Source organism: Mustela erminea, chromosome 7 (genome assembly GCF_009829155.1).
Source record: "Mustela erminea isolate mMusErm1 chromosome 7, mMusErm1.Pri, whole genome shotgun sequence".
Classification (NCBI taxonomy): domain Eukaryota; kingdom Metazoa; phylum Chordata; class Mammalia; order Carnivora; family Mustelidae; genus Mustela; species Mustela erminea.
In genome coordinates, this window is record NC_045620.1 from 30,912,081 (window position 1) to 30,937,075 (window position 24,995).

Genomic DNA, 24,995 nt, shown 5'->3' on the forward strand with positions numbered 1-24,995 from the left:
AATGTTCACTAAAAGACAAGTTCTAGAATATTGAAAGCAGTGTTCTCTGCAGTAGCCCCAACGTGCGAACAACCCAAATTGTGAATAATGCTGCTGTGAACATGGGTGTACAAATATCTGTTGGGATCTCTGCTTTCAGTTCTTTTGGACATAGACCCCAAAATGGAATTGCTGGGTCATGTGGTAATTCTTTGTTTAATTTCTTGAGGAAATGCCACACTGTTTTCCTGTATTTTGGGAATTTCTGTTTTAATATCTAATAATGGCAGTTATTGATTGATATAAATTACATAGGCAACTACTGAGGTCCTCAATAATTATGAGTGTAGAGAGGGAGGTGCCTGAGTGGCTCAGTCAGTTAGGTATCTGCCTTCCACTCAGGTCATGATCCCAGGGTCCTGCAGCCAGCTCCCTGCTGGAAGAGGAGTCTGCTTCTTCTTCCTCTACTTGCTGCTCCACCTGCTTGTGCATGCACTCTCTCTGTCAAATAAATAAATAAAATCTTGAAAAAAAAGGCAAGAACTGCAGCTTTAATGAACTGTATTACTCACCAAGGAAGAGAAGGGTTGAAGCAGTCTTTGCTCATGGATGTGGATGAGGTGGGTGATACTCTCCTTTGCAGTGTCTCAGTTTGGAGGACACCTTATATGGTCGCACTAATAATGGGATCCATTATCGGGTGGATCGTCAGACTGGGTGTTGTTTGGGGTTGTAGTAGAGCTTCCTAAACTGGCAAGCTTTCATCTTCTTGTAGACCATGCTTTAGGATGAAGAAACTACAGAGTATAGCTTTATTTCACCCTGGTTGCTACACTAAAAATTTCTTTATATGGTACTATAAGACATCAGGTCATTTTCTTTTTTTTTTTTTTTTTTCTAAAAGAAAGCCTCTTATTGTTTATTCACAAAGCATATGTTGTCAGTGTGACCACTCTCAAAATACCAGTAATCTGAAGACCATACATTCCTTTTGAATTTTGATTAATGTTTTAAAATTTATTAATTCTGACCTCCTGCTACTGTTATTTGGAATGTAACTAAAATTTCCCAATGTACTGTTTTGTTAAAAGTCTAAAATGCGGGTGCCTGTGTGGGTCAGTCAGTTAAGTGTCTCACTCTTGATTTTGGCTCAGATTGTAATCTGAGTCTGTAGTCTGCTTGAGATTCTGCCTCTCCCTCTCCCCTGCCTTCCCCCCACCCTGTGCTCTTTTTCACTCTCTTTCTCCCTAAAAATAAAGTCTGTAAAAAAAAATGTCAAATGGTAAAGATTTTACTTATTTATTTGACAGAGAGACAGCAAGAGAGGGAACACAAGCAGGGGGAGTGGGAGAGGGAGAAGCCGACTTCCCACTGAGCAGGGAGCTGTATGCAGGGCTCCATCCCAAGACCCTGGGATCATGACCTGAGCTGAAGGCAGATGCTTAATGACTGAGCCACCCAGGCACCCTTCAGATGGGTTTTTGAGACACAAATATTTGTTTCTTAATAAATGTTGACTGAAAACATCACGTTGAGGGTCATGTGCACTGTATGAAGTTTGCATCTTAACAATCTCTATGTGTCTTCTCAGGAAAATACTAACTGGGGGGGGGGGGGTGTTGCAGGGTGTACTTGCTTGAGTCAGTCTTTTCTTCTGGTCTGCAGGACACAACTGCTTCCTCCCAAGGCAGGCGGCACCGAGCCCATCCAGTTGCTAGTCCTTGTATGCAGCCTAGAGTCTGTATCGCAGTTTGATGTCCAGTAGTCTCATTGGGTCTGGTTACCATGCACTAAAGGTTATCTTCCATCCCTCTCCCCTTCAAGGACAGTTGTGGAAGAGGGTCTGGATGAACGGGGCAGGATAACCCAAATAAGTAAAATCTTATTTTACTTGTCCAAATTCTTTCCATTTGGATAAGGAGAGAATGAGCAGCAATGTCTGGGCTCACCTCTCTCCTGACTGGGACTTTGTCTGAGACCTCTGTGTGCTTAGATGGGGCCTGTTGCTTGATAGGCTTCATTTTAGGTTGAACGGATGGGGAGCCACACCTCCTAAATCTCATCTATCATCCCATATGTCAGATCTCAGTCCGGAACTCCTCCAGGGTAGCAGAGGGCTGCTACTTTCTCAGCCTTTTTGAAGTATATCTTTTCTCAGCCTTTTTGAAGTATATCTTTTTCAGCCTTTCTGAAGTATATCCTCTTGGCTACGCTTTGTTTTATATCCTCCATCTTAGTTCTTCAATCTACACTATTATCCAGAAATTTCTCGAAATCTCATATATGTGGTTGGTCCCTGTCCCTTACTATTTCTGCCTAAAAGGACATGGTTTTATTCTTACTATGCTTATTGACATTCATTTCAGTGGGATATTGAGGTCAAAAGGCATGCGCCCTGTCTGCTTTCATCAACAGGAAGTTTTCAGTTTTGAGAGACCGAGCTCATCTTACATTAGAAGCAGTCACTTGCAACACTTTTGTTGCTCCGTGTTTGGGGTGAAGGATAAACATGGTTCCTCTTGATTGATAGCACCTGTGAATTCTGGGCTTCTGCTGTTGACATTAAGAAGGGCAAGAGCTGACAACTGATCATGGAAAGTGCCTGTGTTCGACTGGAGTTGACTGATGGAGGAGAGGATGCTGGGTAGGAGATCAGGGAAGAGTCAGAAGAGGGTGGTGCAGGTCCTGGCCGCGCTCCTACCTGAAGAGCCTAACAAAGATGCCGTGGTTAGATTCTTAGTGTGATGGGGCACTTCTCTTCGGAATGAATCAGTTACTGATACATTCAGTCTTCAAAATAATAATAGTCTTCTAAATAAGAGGTTATTGGTGGAAAAATAATCAGTTGAGAAGTGGCTCAGAGGGATTGACCAGCCAGTGTGCATTCTGATTCCCTTGAGCTAGTTTTTCCAGGGGCTTCCCTCTGAAGGCATAAATCATAAATCCTCTGTATTCCCCTCAACTGTCGGTGTGTAGTGTCCCACCCTACTTTTTGAGTAGGAGGGGCGTTAGTAGAAGCCCGAAGACCTCCTTCACTGGCTACTTTAAGTAGAATATCCTACTGCAGTCCGGTCTGTTCTGTGTTGGAGGTGACGTCTATCACCCCCTATAGATTTGGGAGAACAAGGGCCACATGGGCTTTGTTTTCTCACAGGGATGCCAGCCAGACTCTCAGTTTTCTCTTGAACAGCTGCCATTTCTATCTTCTGTCTGCTCCACAGAATTCTCTGTACAGAGAATTTTTAATTTTCACATAGTGGTCTGTTGAAAACACACTACATTGAGCACTTCTGACCAAGAACCATTTCTTCCAGAGATATCAGCCTTTCCTAGAGGCTTATCAGACAAGTGGTATCTTAACATTCTAGAGGGTCCTGCTTGAATCCTAGGAGCTGTGGTTAGATCCTCTTTCCTAGATCTCAGGAAGAATTATCTGCATTACGAGGTTTGGTGTTCTAACACACAATTCTTAACATTTCTCATTGGTCTTAAATTATCCAGTATACGAGCTCCCTGTCTTCTGTGCACTGGGAGCAGCTCTCCTGCCACAGCCTCTCATTCCCTGGACACGTAGGTCTGTGCGAAGTTCATCTCCACCTCCTTCTTGGTCAGGGGCACTTCTCAGCCCTTGAACCGATTAATGTCTACAGCAGTGCTAAAAGCACCGGAAACACTGACGGATAAGAGCCTCAGCAGCTTGGCAGCCCTGTGTCCCCTGACTTCCCTTATTCCCAGTCGCAGCTGAATCAGAGCCATTTCAAGGGACATTGGCACAGCAGCCAAGTGCATGGGGGCTGGGGCTGCAGTGGTAGGCGTGGCTGGCTCTGGGGCTGGAACTGGGACTGTGTTTGGGAATTTCATCATTGGTCATGTCAGGAACCTGTCTCTGAAGCAACAGCTCTTCCCCTGTGCCATTCTGGGCTTTGCCCTCTCGGAGGGCATGGGGCTCTTTTGCCTGATGGTGGCCTTTCTCATCCTCTTCACTATGTGAAGGACCTGTGCCTCCATCTTTTTCCTGTTTCTCCTCTACCCTGTATGTTCCTTTTCTTACGCCTCCCCAGGCAGCCAGAGGAAAGTGGTTAGCTCAGAGTTTGACAGAGGGAAGGCAAATAAATCCTGTATTAATAAGATAAAAGAAAATCCAAAGTATAAGAATGAGCCATTATTTGAAGTTGGAAAACCAAAGACTTTTAGTGTCCAGGGGATCAAAGGGGGGCTGGAAAACCAAGATGAGCTGAGATTTTTCAGGGCCCCCTTTTTTTTCCAGGGAAATTTTCCACGAAAAATTTTTTCCTGGAAATTTCCTGAAGATTTTAATCTTCATTCATCACAAATGTCTCTTAGCTTTGATGAGTTTTAGATAGATAGTGTGATTGGGGAAGCTGACCTCAGGGGCTGGTTGTTTTGGTTGCTTTGCAGAATCTCCTGTTGCCTCCCTTCATGTGGGACTGGGCCTTGCTCATCATTCTGACCTATTTAGCATGGCTTGGGGGCAAGGACAGAGGAAGTGCCTGTGGGGTGGTGACATCTGAGCTGAAGGAGCAGGAATGTGTCTGGAAAGATGGACCAAGAATAAGTCAGGGGTCCCAGTGGAAAGGCCTGAGGGCCAGGCCAGAAAGTTTTAGGGTGAAGCCAGCACAGAGGAGTTGAGAAGCTTAGATATATCCATTTGGCACTTTTTCAAAGTATAGAAACAATACTTGTTTGGTGGAAAATGTGGGGCTGATTGGAAAATATTTAAAAATTTAAATTACCTTTAATTTTACTACTTAGAATATAACGGCTGATAACATTTTTATTGTGCCCTGCTTATCTTTTTTTCTATGGCTGCTTGGTGTTTTTCCCTATCTTTGTTAAGTAGATCATATAAGTTGCTTCTTCTTCTTCTTCTTCTTTTTTTTTTTGTTAAAGATTGTATTTATTTGAGAGAGAGATAGAGCGAGAGCACACATGAGCAAGGGTAGAAGCAGGGGGGAGGGAGAAGCCTACTCCCCGCTGAGCAGGGAGCCCAACATGGGGTTCCATCCCAGGACCCTGGGATCAAGACCCGAGTCAAAAGCAGATGCTTAACCATCTGAGCCACACAGGCTCCCAAGTTGTTTCTTCTTATAAGGACATGATGAACATCCTCATGTAAATGAAGTATTTCTATAGATACTCACTTTGGGTATATTTCTTGCCAAGGAATGACTAGATCAGAGGAGATGTGAACCATTTAAAGGTTCTTAATACATATTTCCAAACTGCCTTTCAGAAAGGTGGTACTAATTTACATTTGTGTGAGTACTGTATGAGTTTATGGGTTTTCTCCAAGCCTGGTCCACCATGAATGTTCTTTTGATCTGTTCAGTCTGATGTAAGAAAATGGCTTCTATGGCCGTTTTATTTTTTATGACACGGATTACTAGTGAGGTTAAATAAGTGTACAGGTTATTGTATTTGGCAAATTGTCTCTTGCTGATTTTTTTTCATGTGGGCGTGGGTACATCTTATTGATTTGTAAGAGTTTTGTTTTGTTTTGTTTCTCATAGTTAAGGAAGCTGAAAGATCTGATTTTTCACAGACATGTTGCAGTGATCCCTGCAGGTGTGTGAGGGCCAGGGGGCGCTGTTGAGCAAGGCTGTGATGTGATTACAATTCCCAGTCATAAGGTCCTGGTCATACCATGCATGACCAGCTGGTGACTTGTATATGCATCCAGAGGCAGGCTTCCTGGATGATCAGAAGTATTGGCTCTTGTTTTACAGGGATGAGCAAAAAGGCCTGAACTTCAAGTCAGAATTTGAACCCAGGTAGGCTGAACCTGAGTTCCATGCTCTTTGCTTTAGCCATTCTGTTTTCCTGACCTCCTGGTCTCCTTAGTCATTTCCTTCCATGGGTTGGTCAAAGAGCCTGTAACAGAGGAAGACCTGTGAGCATCTCACGGTTAGTCAACAGGGCAGCGGGGCAGTGGGGGGGCGGGGAGCACTTGCCTTACTCTGCACCTGTCTTGGAGAGAGGAGGTGGGTGGCCCTCCCACAGAGGAGGTGGCCCCAGAGTTCTTTGGGGCCTGCATGCTGGAAGCAGGGACATCTTAGCATGGGCCCTGGAGCCCTCACCAACGTGAGGCCTGTGTGGCGTGGAGCCCTTACATTCTTATGTTCGCTTCAGCCCCAGCTTCTCGTGGAACCCTCTCTGCTCCTGCACTCCATTTCTTCATCATCTTTCCTTTTCCAGTCTTCTGTGGGACTTGACTATTCAAATTCTGGTTAGGTGCTTTCTCATCAGCAAATAAAGTCTCTGGGGTTGGGCTCCTGGTCTTGGAGTTCTATATCTCCCACAAGATTCATTAAAGGATGTGTGTCGATTGGTCATGATGATTTCTGGGAGGGAGGCAAAACCGACTGTCCCTGGGACAAGAAAGCGGGAAAGCACAACCCTCCTGCCGACTTGGTCAGAAGCTCTTGGTTACTGTCACACTTGGCTTGTCCCTAGCACATATGGTTGTCAGACGGTGGAGTAGTGCTAAGTCAGCTGTGAAGATTAGCAACCGGTTGGGCAGTGAGAACCAGGCTTCTGGTTTCAGGAGGAATTTGTTGAGTGTAGTGATTAGAGTTGGAGAGCAAAAAGAAAATATTGGCATGTCAGTATTTATTTCTAGTACTGAAGTACCACATTATGTTAGCATGATGTTTACCTCTTTCAGAATTAGCCTGACTCCTGGCACCATATTTTATTTTTTGCTAGTTGTGATCCATTGAACTGATTTTTAAGACCCAGTAGGTTTCAATCCACAGCTCAAAAAACACCAATACCCCTGAGATAGGAATTGTTTCTGTCTTACGGATGAAAAACCTGAGGCCCAGAGGTGACATGATCTCTTCTAAGATCACACAGCTAGTACTGCTTTCCCCCTTCCCCCATTCTTCTGGGGGTACTCTTCTCCTTGAGATAGACTTGCTTCTTTGGAAAGTCAGTTGCAGCCCTTTTTTTTTTTTTTGGTTTGTTTTTGTCTAGTTCACCACTCCCTCTTACTTGTGTTTGCAAGATTGATGTTCATTATTAATGAATGTAGCGTTAGTGAATTCTAGGATTACAGTTCTTAAGTACTGAGAATGTATTTGTGACGATGAGTAGTATACATTTGCTCATTATTTTGGAAGTTGTGTGATTTGGAGCCTTTCATGGTATTCATCCTCTGCATCCCCCTAATAGAATGAAACTCTACAGGTGCATAGTTGGCATGCAGGTGTGAAGGTGAATTGGACTAGGTATAGACAGTTCCCCACTGTCACTAGCTGCAAAGCATGATGACTCACATTTCTTTCTCTGTGTGTAGATACCTGTAGATAGATTTCTTCTCACCTGATGTCTCCTCAGGCCTCAGAATACCTGCCTGCAGAGCCTGTGTGTCTTGTTGGTCCTGCTGATCTCAAGCCTTTCTGGTTGACAGCTTATTGCTCCAAGCCAGGACCTCTTGGAGTAAATGGCTCTGGAACATCAGGGACTGATGTTTAACTGTGCATTTCTAGAAGCCCTTGAGTGGGCACCGAGTCTGAGGACCCTCTCGGACAGTGAATTGCTCACTCGCTGTATCCATTATTAGGTCAGGCCTAGTTCTAAGAGCCTGGGCCATCTGCATTCTCCATCCTTGATAGAGTTATCTGGGAGAGAGGCAGCTTGGAAACACTCTGAAGACAGGTCTGCAGTGGCCTGAGAATGAGGGAGGATCTTCTGGAATTCACATTTGAGCACTGAAGCAACAGTCTATATTATTGGGGCAGATAGCATCTTCATTCATTAGTGCCTGAGTCCTGCCCAGGCAGAACAATTGAGATTTCAGGCACTGAAAACAAGATAGCAGACCTGTAATGGAGTCCCTCATGCTGAGCCTTACATCACCAAACTGAGACTTAATTAGTTTCTGCTGTCCCAGAAATGGAATCTAATCAAAAGTTATCTGACAGCACTAGTTAGTAATCTGCCTGATAGACCCTTGTCATCCCCTAAAGGAAAATGACTTCAAAGTAGCCATTCTGCTTTGGCTTAGCATGACTTCCTTATTCCTACTCACTTCTGTCTATAAAAGTCTTTCATTTTGTACAGCATCTCAGAGCTCCTTTCTGTCTGCTAAATGGGATGCTGCTGTATTCATGCAACATTGGATACGGCCAATAAAATCTTTATTTAAGATTTATTTAAATTTATTTATTTAAATTTTACTCAGCTTAATTTTTTTTTTTTTTAACAAAGAAAACCTAGGATTATGTCGTTAAATAAGTGTCCTCATTGCAGAGGTGCATAATAATCTTTTGATAGAAGATTTGCAACCCTGAACATTTATAAGAAATCTTTTTTTTTTTTAATTGATGAAGCAGGTACATTTTGGTTATCTAGAAATTTCACTGTGGATTAGTGGAGTTTTTCTTAATACTAGATGACTGAGGTGTTAGAGCTTATTCTATTCATCAAACCTCAACTTCGCAGCTGAGATGGAGTTGGGTGGGGACAACAGCCAGCCTGTCCACAGTGCGATGACTAGAGGGGCCGCTACAGTTGTGCTTGATACACAGATGGTGAGTAAGTTTTTTGGTTGATGCATCTGTCTGTCTTTGCATAGAGTGACAACCAGTTTGGCAGGGGCTTAGCTTCTGGAAGTCCAAGCTGAAGGAAGCAGGTATTTCCCTTTTGCAAGATTGCTGGACAGAAAAGCAGCCAGCAGCTGCTGGAGATTATTTTCTTATTCTACTACCCACCTTCATCCTGGAGGTTTGATGTCTCATCCTTAGAATGTTCTTGGGAATTTCTCATTCTTTCCACTTACGGAATTAGCAAATCTGTGTGAATGCCGTGAGCTGGTGCTGTTTTGTGCAGAGTGGCTGGCTATGTGAGAAATTATGCTTGCCATTTTAACCTACAGACTCAGAAGGGGAAAACTCCTTAGTTGTTCCTTAACCTGCCATCTTCTCTCTCTTCCTCCTTTTGTGAAGAAACCTGCATTGGGGACCTTGTATATATCAGTCAGTGTTGTAGGCAAAGGGGGATATAGCAGTGAATAACTGAAGTCCCTTCCACGTGGACTTTGTGTTCCAGTGGGGGAGTCAAATGTGTAATAATTTCAGGTGGTAGTGATGTTATGAAGAACAAAGCAGGTTTTTTTTGTTTTGTTTTTGTTTTTGTTTTTGTTTTTTAATATGGGGGTAGCATTTTGAATTGTTTGAAGCCCTTCCACTAATGAATCTGATTGGCTCAAAGGACAGATGTGTTCTTACTCTTTCTGGAGCATTTTTCATTACTCAAGGGAAATATGCAGAGTCTTCTATCTTTTTGTAGGGCAGGACTGAACCACTTAGGGCTCTGAAAGGTTTTACTCTGCCCACTTATTCATTATTCCTGGCAACATAAGTTACTGTTTGCAGGTAGAGCTCTTGACCACTCTGGGTTTTATGGGTGCCCCGGGGGATCTCCCTCACCAGCCTCCCTGGCCCCAGTCATTTTAACCTTTGGGAAAGGCTGAAAATGCAGTCCTTTTAGTCATTAGTTGGATTCGTATAGCTGTAGCTCTAGGGGTGGTCTTCCCCACACAAATGCTGGCACACCATTATTCTAGGCTTTGTGGATAAAACATTAATGACTTTGATTAAAATTTAGTGAATTTGGGGGCACCTGGGTGGCTCAGTCAGTTAAGTGTCAGACTCTTGATTTCAGCTCTGGTTTTGACCTCAGGGTCATGAAATTGAGCCCCATCTGGTTGGTTCTGCACTGAGTGTGGAGCCTACTTAAGATTCTCTTTCCCGGGGCGCCTGGGTGGCTCAGTGGTTTAAGCCTCTGCCTTCAGCTCAGGCCATGATCTCAGGGTCCTGGGATCGAGCCCCACATCGGGCTCTCTGCTCAGCGGGGAGCCTGCTTCCCCCTCTCTCTGCCTGCCTTCTGCCTACTTGTGATCTTTCTCTATCAAATAAATAAATAAATAAAAATCTTAAAAAAAAAAAAAAGATTCTCTTTCCCTGCCTCTGCCCTTCCCCACTACTCCTGTGCGTGCTCGCCCTCTCTTTCTCTCTCAAAAAAACAAAAAAACAATGAGTTTTAAAAAGACAGTTATTTAGCTTTTACCAGATTCAAGGCAAGGAACATTCAAGATAAACAAAGATGAATAATGCAGTCCTTACTTTTGATGAGCTTGAAATCAAATCAGCTTACGGGAAGTTCTATCTTAATATAAATACAGATGGGCAACAAATGGTGTGAGAGAGGTATAAGTTACATCCTGTGGGAACTTTATTTGTAGGAGGTAAAGCTGGTGGGAAGAATGGTCTGTTAGATTCCTGGGGCTCTTCTAACAAATTACCAGGAACTGGGTGGTTTGAAACAATAGAAATTTATTCTCTCACTTCTGGAGGCTGGAAGGCTGAAATGAAAGTGTTGGCAGGCTTGCATTCCTTTCAGAGTCTCTAGGGCAGAATCCATGCCTCGCCTCTTCCCGGTTTCTGGTGACTATTGGCATTCCTTGGCATATGGCCACATCTCTGTCTATGCTGTCCTCACATTGCCTCTCCTCTGTGTGTCCAAAATTTCTGTGCCTCACTCTTAGAAGGATACAGGTGATTGCATTTAGGGGCTAACTGGAATATTTACCCTTTTGCCATGTAAGTTAATTATTCACAGATTCTTGGATCAATTTATTTTCAGGGAGGCCCATTTTTTATTCCCGCCTGCTACAGATGAGAATCAGGAAGGACCTTCCTTCCTTGAGTCTTGGTGGCTTCTAAGATGGGGCTTGAAGCATGAGCAGGGAGGTGAAAAGGCAAGGAGCAAAGGGGGAGAAGAAGGAAGGGTGGGATGTAATCAGGGCCAATGGGTAGTTAATTGTGCTTGGATGGAGCATGTGGTGCGTGCAGGGTGTAAAGGGCCTGGAATGGAGGTAGTTTGTCTAAAGACATTTCACTAGGCAGAAATGAGTGGAGGAGGGGGATGCTAGAGCTGTGCTTTATGAAGATTAATCTGGGAGTATGTGCAGAATAAATTAGAAAAGGGAGGAATTGGTGGAGAACCAATTGGGAGGCCGTTGTAGTAGAGAAAGGTTGACATGCAGACGTCAGCAAGGGTACTAGCAGTGGGAATGAGAATAAGGAAAGACCCTGTCATAAGAGGATCACACAGTTTGAGAATTGATGAGGGGATCCTGTGTGTGTGTAGGGGGCTTGTTAACCACAGTTCAACTAAGTAAATTTTAAACAAGATCTAATTGGTTTTTATTAAATGATTCATGAATTGGGCAGCAAGTAGAGGGGAGCTCTGAGGAGTTGTATGGAATGGAAGGTTTTTATGGGGGCAGGGGGTGGAAGAAGTTACTAGCAAAACATTCAGGCAAGGGGAGAGAAGCTGGAGGTCTTCTCATGTAGATAACCTTATCTTCCTTTGGGGGATAGAGAGGGCCCACGTGGCAGACCGACAGGCACTGATCAAAAATTCCTGACCAACCAGTTAAGACTACATTTCTGGGGGAGGTTGAAATTGCAGTTAGATTCAGTGTTAAGCTTCAGTTTGGGAAGTTAGTGTAAGTGATGCCATTTGGGGCCTGTGGCTTCCAACAGGGGCTTGGAGACAGTGGTGAAGATCAGTGTTTCCCATGGAGTGTGTCTCAGGTACATTAGTGTCTTGAAGGAGAACAGAAGGAAGAGCTTGTGTGGTTGGAAAGGAGGTGATGAGTTTGGACCTATCAAGTTTAAGGTGCTGGTTGGACATCAAAGTGTCTTACTGGCAGGTTGAAATTTAGAGCTTGGGAGAGAGGACATAACTAGTGTCCTGGAGGATGAGCCCACAGAAGAGACGCTGATGACAGTGGATTGCTCACTAAGGATACGGTGAACAAACACAACCTGCACTTAGGGAGTGTGGGGAAGAAGAACAGAAAAGATGTAATCGGGGGCACCTGGGTGGCTTGTCATTAGGCATTTGCCTTTGGCTTGGGTCGTGATCCCAGGGCCCTGGGATCAAGCCCCACATCGGGCTCCCTGCTTGGCAGGAAGCCTGCTTCTCCCTCTCCCACTCTGCCTGCTTGTGTTCCCTCTCTTGCTGTGTCTTTCTCTGTCAAATAAATAAATAAAATCTTAAAAAAAAAAAAAAAGATGTTAATTGGAAAAGAAGAAAACTAAGACTGTTTTAGTTATAAACACAGCAAGCTGCTCAAATTTTATGAAAAAGGAATTCATTGGCTCATGTAACTTAAAGACCAAGGGAATTCCAGCTTCAGGCCTAATTTAATCTAGGGGCTCAAAAAAAAAAGAAAAAAAAATCTAGGGACTCAGATGTCACCAAGCCTCGGTCACTCTCTTTCACATTGCTTTTGTTTTCAGGCTTCACATGGTTGCAAGATTTTCCAGCAGGTTAAAGCCCCATGGCCAAGGTCATGCCTTCTTCCTGGGGCCCCCACAAGAAGTACAGAGAATCGCTGTGATTAGTTTGTGTGTCCAGTGAAAACATGCCAACTGTTACCCAAACATATTTATCAATATTATCAAAACTTACTGGTTGTTGAATGCTATCATTTTGTCAATAGACTCATGGTTTAAGGTACGTGTAGTTGTTAAGCAGGGATTTTAGAAGTTTTGGTAGGGCTTGATTGTAATGTCCAAACCAGTGTTCTCTTTGTGTTGAACCAACGATGATTAGATTTCCTATTGTTTTTCCCTCTTTGGGGTCAATTGTTGGGTATCTCTGGTCAGTTTTTCCAAATTATCATTTGGCAGAACATTCTTTTGAAACATGGCAGAAGTTAGGCTGTTGGTTTCCTTGAGAACAGTGTTTTTGGCAGAAATTTCAGCAAGGTGTTCAATTTGGCATCCAGGGAGTTGAATCTGGGATTCCTAGGAACCTAAATAGTAGCCAGAGCAACCAATAAAAGTATGGCATCTAATAAATTTTGGACATAGGAGCTATATTTAATTTTGTCCCATTGGAGGTAGGGATACCTGGTTGTTTCCGTAACATTCCAAATCATGAGATACCCCAAAGGCATAGCCCCTATCAGTATAAATATTTACTGTTTTGCCCTGGGCTAAGCTCAAGTAACTCTTTTGGGCTGAAGTAGCTAAAGGTAAAGGTGCTGCCTCAATGACTTCAAAGGAGTCACACTAGCATACCCAGCATGATATTTACCATTTTCATCCTATAAATAAAAATAGCCAACCATGAAAAATTTGCTTTGGTTATAGGAGTTTCTTATAAAAGTCATTGAAATCCAAAAGGTAATCTGTCTGTATTAAGCAGTCATGAAGAGTTCTGTCTGGATGCAAAAGTAGTTCTTGTTTCCAGATCAGATGTCCTAAATATGGAACCTGAGTTTGAGCAAACTGGCGGGGGAGGGGGGAACATATATATGTAGAGAGAGAGAGGGAGGGAGAGAGGGAGACTTTATGTCCCTTTAAACCCCAAAGTGGTTGTTGTTTTTCCTTGTTTGTTTGTTTTTAAAGATTTTTAAGTAATTTCTATACCCAGTATGGGGCTTGAACTCACAACCCCAAAATCAAGAGTCATGTGCTCCATCCATTGAGCCAGCCAGGCGCCCCTAAGGCCAAAAGTTTTAGCAGATGAGTGTTGTCTCCTGTGAAGAGATTTGAGAAAGGGAGCGGAGAAGCAAATCATATACATGTTATAACCAACTAGAGCCTGCAGAAAACTTTATATCCTCCAAATCAGCTTTTAAGGTTTATAAGGAGTTAGGAAGGACTGCCTGTGTAACGTGGAGCAATACTGTCCAGGTTTATTACTGTTCTTCCCAGGTGAAAGCAAGAAGATACTGTCCTTATGAACCGGAATACTAAAAGTGCACTATATAGAACAATTACAGGGAAGGAGGATTTGCTTTTAGTGGGAAAGGACATCAGTGTGTGGGGGTTGAGAACAACAGGGCGCCCAGGGATAATGTTATTTATTGCTCTGAGGTCCTGGACTAGCCTCCATCCTGGCCAGGGGTCTTCTCACAGGTAAAGTAGGGGCTCCCAGGGCCTAGTATAGGGGATGATAAGGCCCTGAGTCTGTGGTCTCCTACTCTGGGCTTGATTCCTTAAAGGGCTTCTTTATTTATAGGGCATTTGTTCTGGGGAGAGGTGGCGAGGGATCTGTATGAATCTTGGTGGGAGGCGTGCTGTGAATCCTGCCAGTATCAGTTGAGGAATCTGCCCATAAAGAGGGTGGCAGCTGACCCGATGGGGACAAATGCGCCATGTCCCCAGACTCCTCTATCATGCCATCAGAGATGGAGCAAACAGAAGAGGCTGAAGGCTCATTTAATCCACCTGGTTGGCAATTTTTTTTTTTTTTAAAGATTTTATTTATTTGTCAGAGAGAGAGAGCGAGAGCGAGCACAGGCAGACAGAGTGGCAGGCAGAGTCAGAGGGAGAAGCAGGCTCCCTGCGGAACAAGGAGCCCGATGTGGGACCGGATCCCATGACGCTGGGATGATGACCTGAGCTGAAGGCAGCTGCTTAACCAACTGAGCCACCCAGGCGTCCCCCTGGTTGGCAATTTTGATTCTAAACTTATTTCCTTCTTTCGGGAGAAATTCTGGCATAATACTGTAAGACCCGCGGATCCCCTTACCCAAGAATCCAACACTGCCACTGGATGCAAACAGCAAGAGGTTTATTGGGGCACAGGTACCGGCGGGTGGTCGGCAGCTCCAGCTAACCGAGCACCCCGACCGAGGGGAAAGCGGGGTTTATATAGACAGGTACACACAAGTTTTGGGGAGGACGGCACTGATTGATTGATCCTTTGAACAGGCATACTTGGCGTCAGTGGATTGGGTCAGGGGACTCGCGCGAAAGCAGACAAAGCAATCTTACAGAAGCAGAACTGGCCCGTTAGCCCATGCATGTGAAAAAAAAACACTACCAGGATATTGAAGGCCAGGTTACTTATTAAGTAAAGACAATTTGGAGTCTCCTGGTGGAATGTCACACTCCTGCCATCAAGCATCCTTGTTAATGAGATTTAGGTTTAGAAGAAATTCAACTTTATTTACTTTTCCTTCTACCTCCGCCTCCTTCCGTTTCTCATGGAGGGGAGGGTGACGTTAGGGCTATTGATAAGGTAACTTCTTTGTTCTAAATCTCAAGGACATTTGCAAACCAAAGGAGACTCCTACCTTGCAGGACTGTGATCTCTGCAAGATAACCATTTGTTATTTTATGGCAGTCAGGGATGCCTGAGGAATGCCACACATATGGAGGGGAGCGGATGAAAGGGGGGGTGCAAGGCGCCAGCTTTTGCTTTGTCCTCAGCCATCCTCCTGCTCCCTCATCATTCCCCCTGAACAATTTTGACCCTTTAATCTTTAAGGTGGTTGGAGGTGGAAGGTCTCATCTTCTGTAACTTCTTCGTGCTGAATAGGGGCGTAGAGCTGTCCCTACCTACTGGGGTCAATATTGATCAGGGTAGGAATGTATAAGGGAGTTACGAAAGGTGGAGGCAGCTGAATCCGGCGCTGACAGTGAAGAGGCGTCCTCGTGTGCGATAAGGATCGTCTATTGTGGTGTAGTCATTGTAGCAATGGAGTCTCGGCACCAAGTAGAGAAACATGGAACAAAGCAACATATTAAGGTTAATAAGGCGATAAGAATGAGAAGCCCGAAAAGGAGATTCGGCCATAGTCCTCCTTCAAACCAGGAACTTAACCATCCACTGAGAGAGAGAAAGACCTTGTAGGGCCTTAATTTGGGTATTCATATCCTTTATTAGTCCTGTGATAGTCTGGGATGTACACACAACATTCTGTCTTGATAATTGCACATGTGCCACTCTGGGCTGCTGTCAGGACATCTAAAGCCATCCTATTTATCTCTTAAGGGAGGGGACTCTCCAGGGCAGGGGTCTTTCAATACTTTCCTAAGAAATCTTGTCCCATGAATGAATGGGATGGAGAAACTAAGGAGAAAAGGGTGGGAATCTCTCCAAGGGTCTAACCAAGAAGGTAAGGTGCAGAGACAGGAACCTTTGAGGTTTATGAGAGACCCCCCGCCACACACACTCTATTTGGGCTGTTTTCATGCTCTGATGCCTGCAGGACCTGCTCTCCAGGACTGGCGTTGCATACGGAGAATGTAGCTATGGAGTCAGTAAGACAAAGATTTATTCTCAGTCTGAAGAGTGAGCCACCCACGCATCCCAAGACTTAACTTTAAAGTGGTAGGTTTTATTACATTCAGGGAAGGAGGGAGTGGGGAGAAGTTCAGAGGAAAAGGGAAGTTCTGTGAAAGGGTCAGTATACAAAGGGGCGGGGGTGATGTAGCAAAGGTAGGAACTGAATACCAGATAAATTGGAGATAGAAAACAGGAAAGGAAAAAAGAGGCTTCAGAAGCCCCCTTTTCTCCTTTGCTTGCTTCCATTAGTCTAGAAGAGGCGTTTTTAGATTCTTGGTAACGTTTGGAAGGTTCAAAATCCCCCAATCCCAAAATCATACTCAGTTTTAACAATTTTAGAGCCATGGCTGCCCAATTCAGTTTTGAGAAAGTAAGTTTGGGGAGATTGAAAGTTCTCTATAATGGCCACTAAAGTTTTAAATTACTTTTGTTTAAGTTGGTCCATTTAGTTAGAAAAAGAAGACTTAGAAGCCGTTTAGTCTTCTTTCCATGATTTGCTTGGCTCAGTTAATTTAGAAATAGTGTTTTGCACAGAGGCAATCTTTGAATCCTGAAAACGTTTGGATCCCTCAAGGTATCAATTAAAATGGGCATCCCATTCAGGTCTCTCTCTGTCTCTCATTTAAGGAGCCACAGCTTTCTAATTTAATTTGAGAAAAACAAGTTTGGGGAGATCGAAAGTTCCCCATAATAGCTATTGGTGCTCTAAAGTACTTTTCACTAAATCTGTCTATTTGGTTATAAATGTGCATGTGGAGGGGCCATAGTTTATAAACATAAAACCAGTGAGGGTCCCAGAAAGGGGGGCACTTTCAAAGCATTCTGATAACTGGGATCCCATACCTTAGAGGTTTTTCTCTAAAGCAAGGAGAAAATGCCTGAAAGCACAGTTTAAACAGGAAGAGCCTGGTTCGAGAAGGAATCAGGCCGAAGGCCAGGACAGTTCCAAGAGGAAGTCTGTCTCTGAAACGGAGTCAGACTGAAGGGCAAAAGAGTACTCTCATAAGAAACAAGACCTTAAGATAGATTTCAAATAAAGAGCTTGGACACAAAGTAGAGCTTAAAATCCAGGAAAAAACTTAACCTTCACACTCCAGGGTCGTCGAGAAAGCAGTGAACCCATTTGGCTCTATGGGTACTGGCACCTGTTTGCTCACCAGCCTTGGAGTTTTGAGGGATCTTTCCTGGGTCCCACATCCTACCACAACTAATGTTAACATTAAAGATAAAAGTCATGTTACCAGCAAAAGTGAGTTTGCTGGGAAATGACAGAGACTTGTAATCTGAAAAAGAAAACTACTTCCAAAACCATGGGCAAGTTAACAGAACAAAGAAGAATGGTCTACCATGGAGGAGAATGGGGGAAGGTGGCAAGGCTGTTTCAAACAAAAAGTCCAAGGGAGTAAACTGGAATGGTAGCTTTTCATTGGCTGGGTTGGGACTGTCTCTCATTGGCTGGGCTGTTACCAGGGAAGAAAAAGAACCTTTCTTCCTCCTGCTGAGATAGTAAAGTAGTAGTGACTTGACCTACTGACTTGAAAGATAGTGTCTTCCTGTTGGGTCTGCACTTGACTAGGAGTGGTAGGGCATGAGAGCTTCCCCTGCTGGCCTCCTGACTTCATTGTGAACAAGGCGTCCTTTCTTTAATTTTCACAAAGTGATACGAGTTTTAGAAAAACTACTGGCTCTGAGGAGAAGGGAGGCTGGAGGGAGCAATTAGGAATCCATTGTAGATGAGAGATGATGGGGGCTGGGATGAGCCTAGTCACTGCTGAGATACAAAGGATAGATTTGATATATTTTGGCTGTGGATTCAACAGGACTTGGATTTTTGCAAATAATTTGCAAATCTAGTTGCAAATAATCATGAAATTGATTGGCTTAAACCATTCTCTGTCCTTGCCTTTCAGGTGTTGGTCATCCTTAGGCTGTCGTGGAGGTGCATGCCAGTGCTAGTAGCACCTGATTTCCTTTTTCCTCATGCTAGTGAGGGAGAGCTCAAGTGTCTCCCCCATGGCCTTTTTATCAGATTCTAGAGCTATATTTTGATAGTACCATCTTAGGCTAAGTGCCTACTCTAAAACAATCATGGCTTCGGCTGGGGATAAAAATGCCTCTTCAGGAAACTGTTGCTGTGAAAAAGGAGATGGAATTAAAATAATTAGTTTGCACAGACTACTGTGTGCCATCTAGGAAGAGTGGAATGGATTTTTGGAGGGAGACACCTATAGTGTCTGGTACCTGGGGGAAGATGAGGGGAGAGGAATTAAGCATCACTCCCAAGTTTCTGGCTTATACAGGATACAGATTGTGGTGTCAATTACTTTTGACACTTTTGTTAAATTACAATTACAATTACAATTACATGTGGGCATGGTGAGCCCTCAGGATTACCAGTTTTGTGGGCAACATCTGTAGTTTTGTTTAGATAGTTAGGTTTGAGATGCCTATGAGACCTTTCTGGTGGAGGTGTCGTTAAGTATTTGGAAACAGTAGTTGTGTCTGCCACTGGAGGAGGGATTGAGGTTGGTGGAACTGGTAATTAAAACCGAAGGGCTGGATGATGATAATTAGGGAGAGAGTGTAGGGGGTTTAGAATCTGACCAGAACAGTCCAGCATTTAGAGGTCTTGGAGAGGGAAAATAGCACAGATACTGAGACAGAGCAGTCAGATAAGATGAGAACCTGGAAAGTGTGTATCATGGAAGCTGAGAGAGGAATGTTTCAAGGAGGAAGTCGTAAACCAGATCTAACATTGCCAAGAGGTACAAGATGAAGACTGGAAAGTCCATCCAGTTTGGCAGCACTGAGGCTGTTTTATTTCTAAACGTGTTAGAAATTTCATGTTTGTTTTAGTTCTGAGAGCCTGGGACATCACACTGAGGCCATGTTGGTTTTTCTCTGTTGAGGAATCTCATAATCACTTGCCCTTCAGCAGACCAGGCAGCTCCCGCCCCTGCACCTTTTTTCCCTTCTAAACTTTTTTATTAAAGGAGCTTTTCAAACACAAAAGAGAATAGTTTAATCAATTTCCTCATACCCATTATGTGGTAAGGGCATGCTAAGGACTTTTTCCTTTTAATTATTGATTTTCAAAAGATGATCTAGTGTCCCAGCAGCCTTCAAAGGTAGCCAGTGTGGCTTCTTACAGTTATCATTATGAACTCACAGATTTTCATATACTTGTGTTTAAATCACATTTAGTCTTTTAACACTCAAATTATCCCATCTTTGGGGATCAGGAGTCTTTTATTTCTTAAATGGCTTTCTTGTTTTCCCGTGCATCCTTAATGATTTATCAAAAAAGCCATTTCACTTTGTTGCTTTCATAATTTCATCTACAGTCAATACGACAATTCTGAGATTGAGAACACTGTTAAATTTTTTTTCCCCCAATGGAGAGGAAATCTATTTGATTAGCCTGTATTTCCATGACTGTTGGTTATGAATCAGGAGTACCAAAAAAGTGACAATATTCCAATGCTATAAAACAGCTTAGGGTGCTTGCCCACTTACAGGGGCAGGGGAGGTTGGGGCACAAACCACGGGGACATCAGCTCTCATGTCCACTTACCTTGTCACCTTTGTAGTAAGCACTGTTGGAGATGGGGGAAACTGAGGCAGGTACCAGATGGCAATTTGTGATTTAGGGGCTTGTCAGATATGGACCTCAGCAGCTGGTCTTGGTTTCACTTTCTGGCAGAGGTCTAAGGAGCACACTTGAGCCCATTTTTGGGATTGCAAATATATCTTTCTTTTTCATTTTACTAGATTTTTGGGTAGTATTTTTTTTTTTAAGATTTTATTTATTTATTTGACAGAGATCACAAGTAGGCAGAGCAGCAGGCAGAGAGAAGGGGAAGCAGGCTCCCCGCTGAGCAGAGAGCTCAATGTGGGGCTCGCTCCCAGGACCCTGGGATCATGACCTTAGCCAGAAGCAGAGGCTTTAACCCACTGAGCCACCCAGGGGCCCCTTTTGAATAGTATTTGATATATTCTCTTTGAAAGAGTCTTTCTCTAATAAAGAGGAAACTTTTTTTTTTTTAAGTTGCTTTCTCCCTCAGCAAGGCTGAAGACTCGTTTTTCCTTAAATGTTCAATAAAGATCCATGACTAGGGAACAGAAAGTAAGAGGACCTATCGGATTCCAGCAGGGCTTCTAGTATTTTGTGCTCTGACTCTGTAAGACAGTGGAAAAACAAGTGATCTCCTCAGGACAGAACCTTGGGCAGAGCCTCCTGGGAGACAGAGGCCATTTTTCCACCTTTGGTCATCTCTGACCTGAATGAAATAATGTCTTGTGATGATAGATACCAGTTAAGAGTTGTATGATTCTTTTATTAGTAATGGATGCATTTACTCGAGAGGGAGGTTGAGTGGGAAAGGTGGGAGAGGGTGTTGGGAGAAAGGAGAATTCCTGTTCATTCTCTGTCATCCACACTCTTGGTTTTATGTGTGAGACTGGCATTTTTGAGGAGGTTGGGACCCAGTCCTGTGTGTGAATTTGAAAGCCTTACATTCAGACAGCTTCTTCTTCTGTTACTGAACTGTTCTCAGAAATACCTCTATTGCAAATCCTGGGCATTTTGCATCCCCGATAGCATTTAGGTTGTGTTTGGCCACAAATGACTGAAACCCCAGAATAGAAGTGCTCTTCTCTCTCATGTAATAAGCAGCGCAGGCCTTTTTACTGTGTTTGTCCTATTAAACAGTCATCCTCCATAGCTCTTCTTTCCTCGTTGTCAGCTCATTCCATCTTAGTCATTCATAAGAGGTGGATTTCACCTCCTCATTTGTTGTTGGAGCCCCAGCGAGGCAGTCTGCATTCTAGTCAGCATGAAAGAAGAAGGGTAGGATTGTACACAGCATCTGTGCTAATAACTCACTGGCCAGAGTTGGAAAACGTAGTCTTGGTTCTAAGCCCAGCTAAAAATCAGGGCTTTTATGACAAAGAAAGAAGATAGATAGTGAGACCATGGGCTTCAGCCCTGTGATGCTTCATGTAGTACTTGTTTTGTTTTAAAGATTTATTTAGGGGTACCGAATGGCTCAGTTACTTAAGCATCTCCTTTGGCTCAGGTCTTGAAGAAGCCATGGTCCTGTAATCGACCCTTGCATGGGTTTTTTCCCCTCTGTCCCTCCTCTCACTGGAGCTCTTTCTCTCACTCACTCTCTTTCTTAAGTAAGTAAATAAAATCTTAAAAAAAATATTTACCTGAGAGAGAGTGAGCAGGTACTCAGTTGGCCACATGCACACAACTTGGGGCAGGGACAGAGGGAGAGAATCTTCAAGCAGACTCTCCAATGAGCATGGAGCCCTACACGGGCTTGGATCCCCCGACCCTGAGATCATGACCCCAGCCAAAATCAAGAGTCAGACGCTCAACCGACTAAGCCACCCAGCCGCCCCCCTCAAGTACAACAGTACTTGTTAAGAGCACAGAAAATGAGTTGCTAAGTCACTCAGCTCTCTGCCAATTCAGTACACCCTGGATCCTCTTGGAGTGATTGGCTGAGTCCCCTTAAGCATATGTGGTAAGACCTGCTTAACTGTCTTCTCTGTTGTGGGCCCCATGCCAGATGCTGGATGTACTGTGGTGAGGCAGTCAACAGCAGGAGTCCGTGCAGTGTGGTGTGTCCTCTTAAGAAATGTTAGGGGGCCACTGGGGCACACAGGGAGTTGGGAAAGCCTTGGAGAGAAAGGGATCTTTTAGCCAAGATTCGAAGGGTAAATTAAAATTGGCCAGAAAGAAGAGAGATGGGTGTCTGTAGAAGTGATGTGCAAAGACTGTTCTAGGTAGGAACAGAATGAACAAAAGCCCTGAAGGTGACAAAGTACGGCCTGTTCTAGGAACTGACTGTACTTCAGAATGGCTGTGAGGAATGAAGCTGGGAAGGTAAACAAGACCCTTCTCTCAGTGCCTGGAACATCACTGAAACAAGTGTGGTCCTATCCTGTAGCTATCTATCCTTCAGATCACTAGAGGCAAATTGCCTCCATTTAGACTGGGCTGCTCCAGAGGGAGTTCAGGACAGGGAGTGACAGGATCAGATTTTTCTTTCTGAGTCAGGTTTTTTTAAAAGCTGAGTCTCGCACACCTGCATCTTTCATGTCCTTTCTCTGAACCCTTTGGTGTGGAGTGCAGTCACCTGTGGACATAGGTGAAGCAGTCCATCTGAAGTAGCTGAGCACATTTTCTGTGGGTCATATTGATGGGAGGCTTTCAGAGGACAGGGGTATGGCCATATTGCAGATGACTGTGAACTTTCAGAGTAGGACTCCTCTTCCTTGATCTTTTGTCTAAAGAAGTGAACTTGGCAAATGGGATTAACATTAGAAAAAGCTAGAAATATTTGCTATTCCTAACACTACATACACACACACCCCACCCATACTTGACTTTCTTAGTAGGAGGGACACTTAGGTCTCTGATGCTCTTATTAAAGATAAGCCTGTTTCTGGTGATTTCTCTCCTGGGGATGTGTCTATAAGTGGGGGAGTGGATTGCCCTGGCAGCTCCCACAGGGTTTAAGAAGATGGCAAGCCCAATATTTAGCAGAAGGGTTAGGCTCAGTCTGATGACTTTCTTCCAGGATAAGGTTTGTGATTTGCATCTAAAGCGGCGCAAAACATAGTTTGTGTGAATTCCATAATTCACCGAGTAAATGAAACTTATGAATTTGAATGCACTGCCAGTGGAAAGGGCCGAGTTGTTGGAAGCAGAACCAGCCAGTGCCCTGAGCATACCTCTTAATGAAATTTCCCTGAAAGTGAAAAAGAGAGGGAAGAGCCTAGTGGTTGCTATCACTTATTTTTTTCCCCTAGTTTTTTGCCTCTTATGGGCAAACAGGAACAGAATATTAATATGTTTTCTTTAGCAAGGTAGAAAACTGAGTTGGCATCTGGTAAGGAAATGGGGTATGGGATAGGGTGAGTACCTTCTGCCCAGAGTCTGGTAGATACAATGCCAAGGGCTCCTGTGTAACCTGGCCACAGCCACACTTTTTTTTGCTCAAGTTCTGACCGTCAACCACTTGGGGGTGTCACTGTGGAGTCTTGAGAAACAAGGTCAGAGGGTGTACCCTGACACCAGTGATGACCAGAAGGGAGCCCCAAAAGGATGCTGCCTCGTAAGCTTTCATAAGCTCAAGGCAGTCCTTCAGAAAGCACTGGGAATCAGGAAGGAGTGGGAAGAGGGTAGGGTTTTCTACCCAGAAAATAACAGTGAAAATGAGCTCTGTGAGTGCAGGTCCATCCCCAGGCCAGGAAAAGCCAGGCCTCAGTTGCAGGGAGCTTCCCTTCCCACCTGCTGTGTTCTCTGGCCCTTTCTCATTGCCTTCTCTTGCTTCCACTGAAGGAAAGTTTCTGTGCTGTGCTGTTCTGAGCCTCGGTCAGGGCTAGGGTTGCCTTCTGGGCAGGGGCCCTGGAAGGCTGGTAGGGGAAGCCTTTCCTAGAAAGAGTTCCTCCAAAAATGTCAGCAGGCCTCAGGCCTCTTGTGAGCCTTAGTACCCATGATATTCCCTCTGTCCCTTATCAGTCAGACTTTCTGCTTTCCCTTCAGGGTCTAAGTGGACAAGGAAGGCCGAGAAGGGAGCTTTTTTCTTTATTTTGAAATTTCTTTTGTTTCCTGTTTACACCAGCTCCAGGCCCCTTGGGGAATGACTAAGGGACTGTGGAGGATGGTTGTTGATGGAGATAGAATCTCAGAGAGGCTGTGCTCCACTAGCCTCTGATCTGGGCCTTTGGGTTGAAAAGGGAGGGGCTGCCTGGAAGCTGGGCTGAGACAGTTTAAAGCAGCAAAGCAGTTTTTCCTTGCTACCCTCCCGACAGGGAGGGGGATGGAGTGGGACTGGACTAGTCTGGTCCCGCTGTGAGGGCCACTGGGGAGGCAGGGTTGTGGGTGGTGGCATGTGAGCTAGAGATCACAGTGGGTTCTGTCACTCTCTCCATGCAGTCTGATGCTTTGGTCTGTGGTAGGTCAAGTAGAATTCTCATTAACTCATTAGGTCACCAAGTCCTTGGGTGCCTGCTTTGTTCCAGGCACTGCTCAGCACACTGGGAAGCAGGGAGCCCATGGCCACTGAGATACTGCCGAGTCTGACGTGTATGTGATGCTTTAGCCCTGTGCCCAGCTTGCACAGACTTACGGAGTTATGTACGTGTACTGGTAGGCCCATTATAAAGCATGCACAGGAAAGAAAATACAAAGGAGAAAAATAGAAGTTAGTTGTAACATTTCTTCCCACACTTCAGTGGATTGTGTTGCACACATCCCACTCCAGAGAGCACTAGTATGGGCCTCTGCCTTTATGTGTCAGTAGCTTTGGGAAGTGGGTTACTTTTGAGTTGGGGGGCTGCGTACTGGATGAATGGAAGCCATGGAAGAGGAAGCAGGACAGGGCGATGCTGAGCTCACATAACTGGTGAGCACATGGGCCCCAGCAGGTCCTGCCGGCCACCATTCTTCCCATGCCACCCTCCTTGGAAGGGTGCCCAGGTTGCCTGGTGGCAGGGGGTGGGGGGATTAAGGCTCTATGTTGCTGTCCTATGTGCCCTGGTTAGGATACTGAGGGCTGTGGGTGGCGGTGTTGCTCTTCCTCCTCTTTATCGTTTTCACAGACTTCATTGCTGTGGCATTTGATCATTCCAGATAAGATAAGGGATCCTTTCTTCCCTGGGAACACCAAGAGATCTGAGGCCTCCGGGGAGTGTAGTGAGCGACAGAGCTGGGGCTTGGGCCCTGCTCTCCCAGACTGGCGGCTGCTTCCTCCTGCTGGAGGTCATCCTCTGCATCTGCCGATCTTGGCATCCCCTGGAGGAGTGCACCAGTGTACCTCTAGCACCTCCGACTCTTGGTCTGGCATGTGCCCCGTCCCTGGCCCCTCGGCATCCCT

General features: G+C 44.6%; 1 protein-coding gene and 1 pseudogene across 1 annotated transcript in view; both read left to right on the forward strand.

Moving 5' to 3' along the window:
• CDS2 (CDP-diacylglycerol synthase 2) overlaps window positions 1-24,995 on the forward strand; it is a 62,380-nt gene that overhangs the window by 11,233 nt on the left and 26,152 nt on the right. The gene's annotated exons all lie outside the window — the stretch shown is intronic.
• LOC116595225 lies at window positions 2,136-4,877 on the forward strand (annotated as a pseudogene).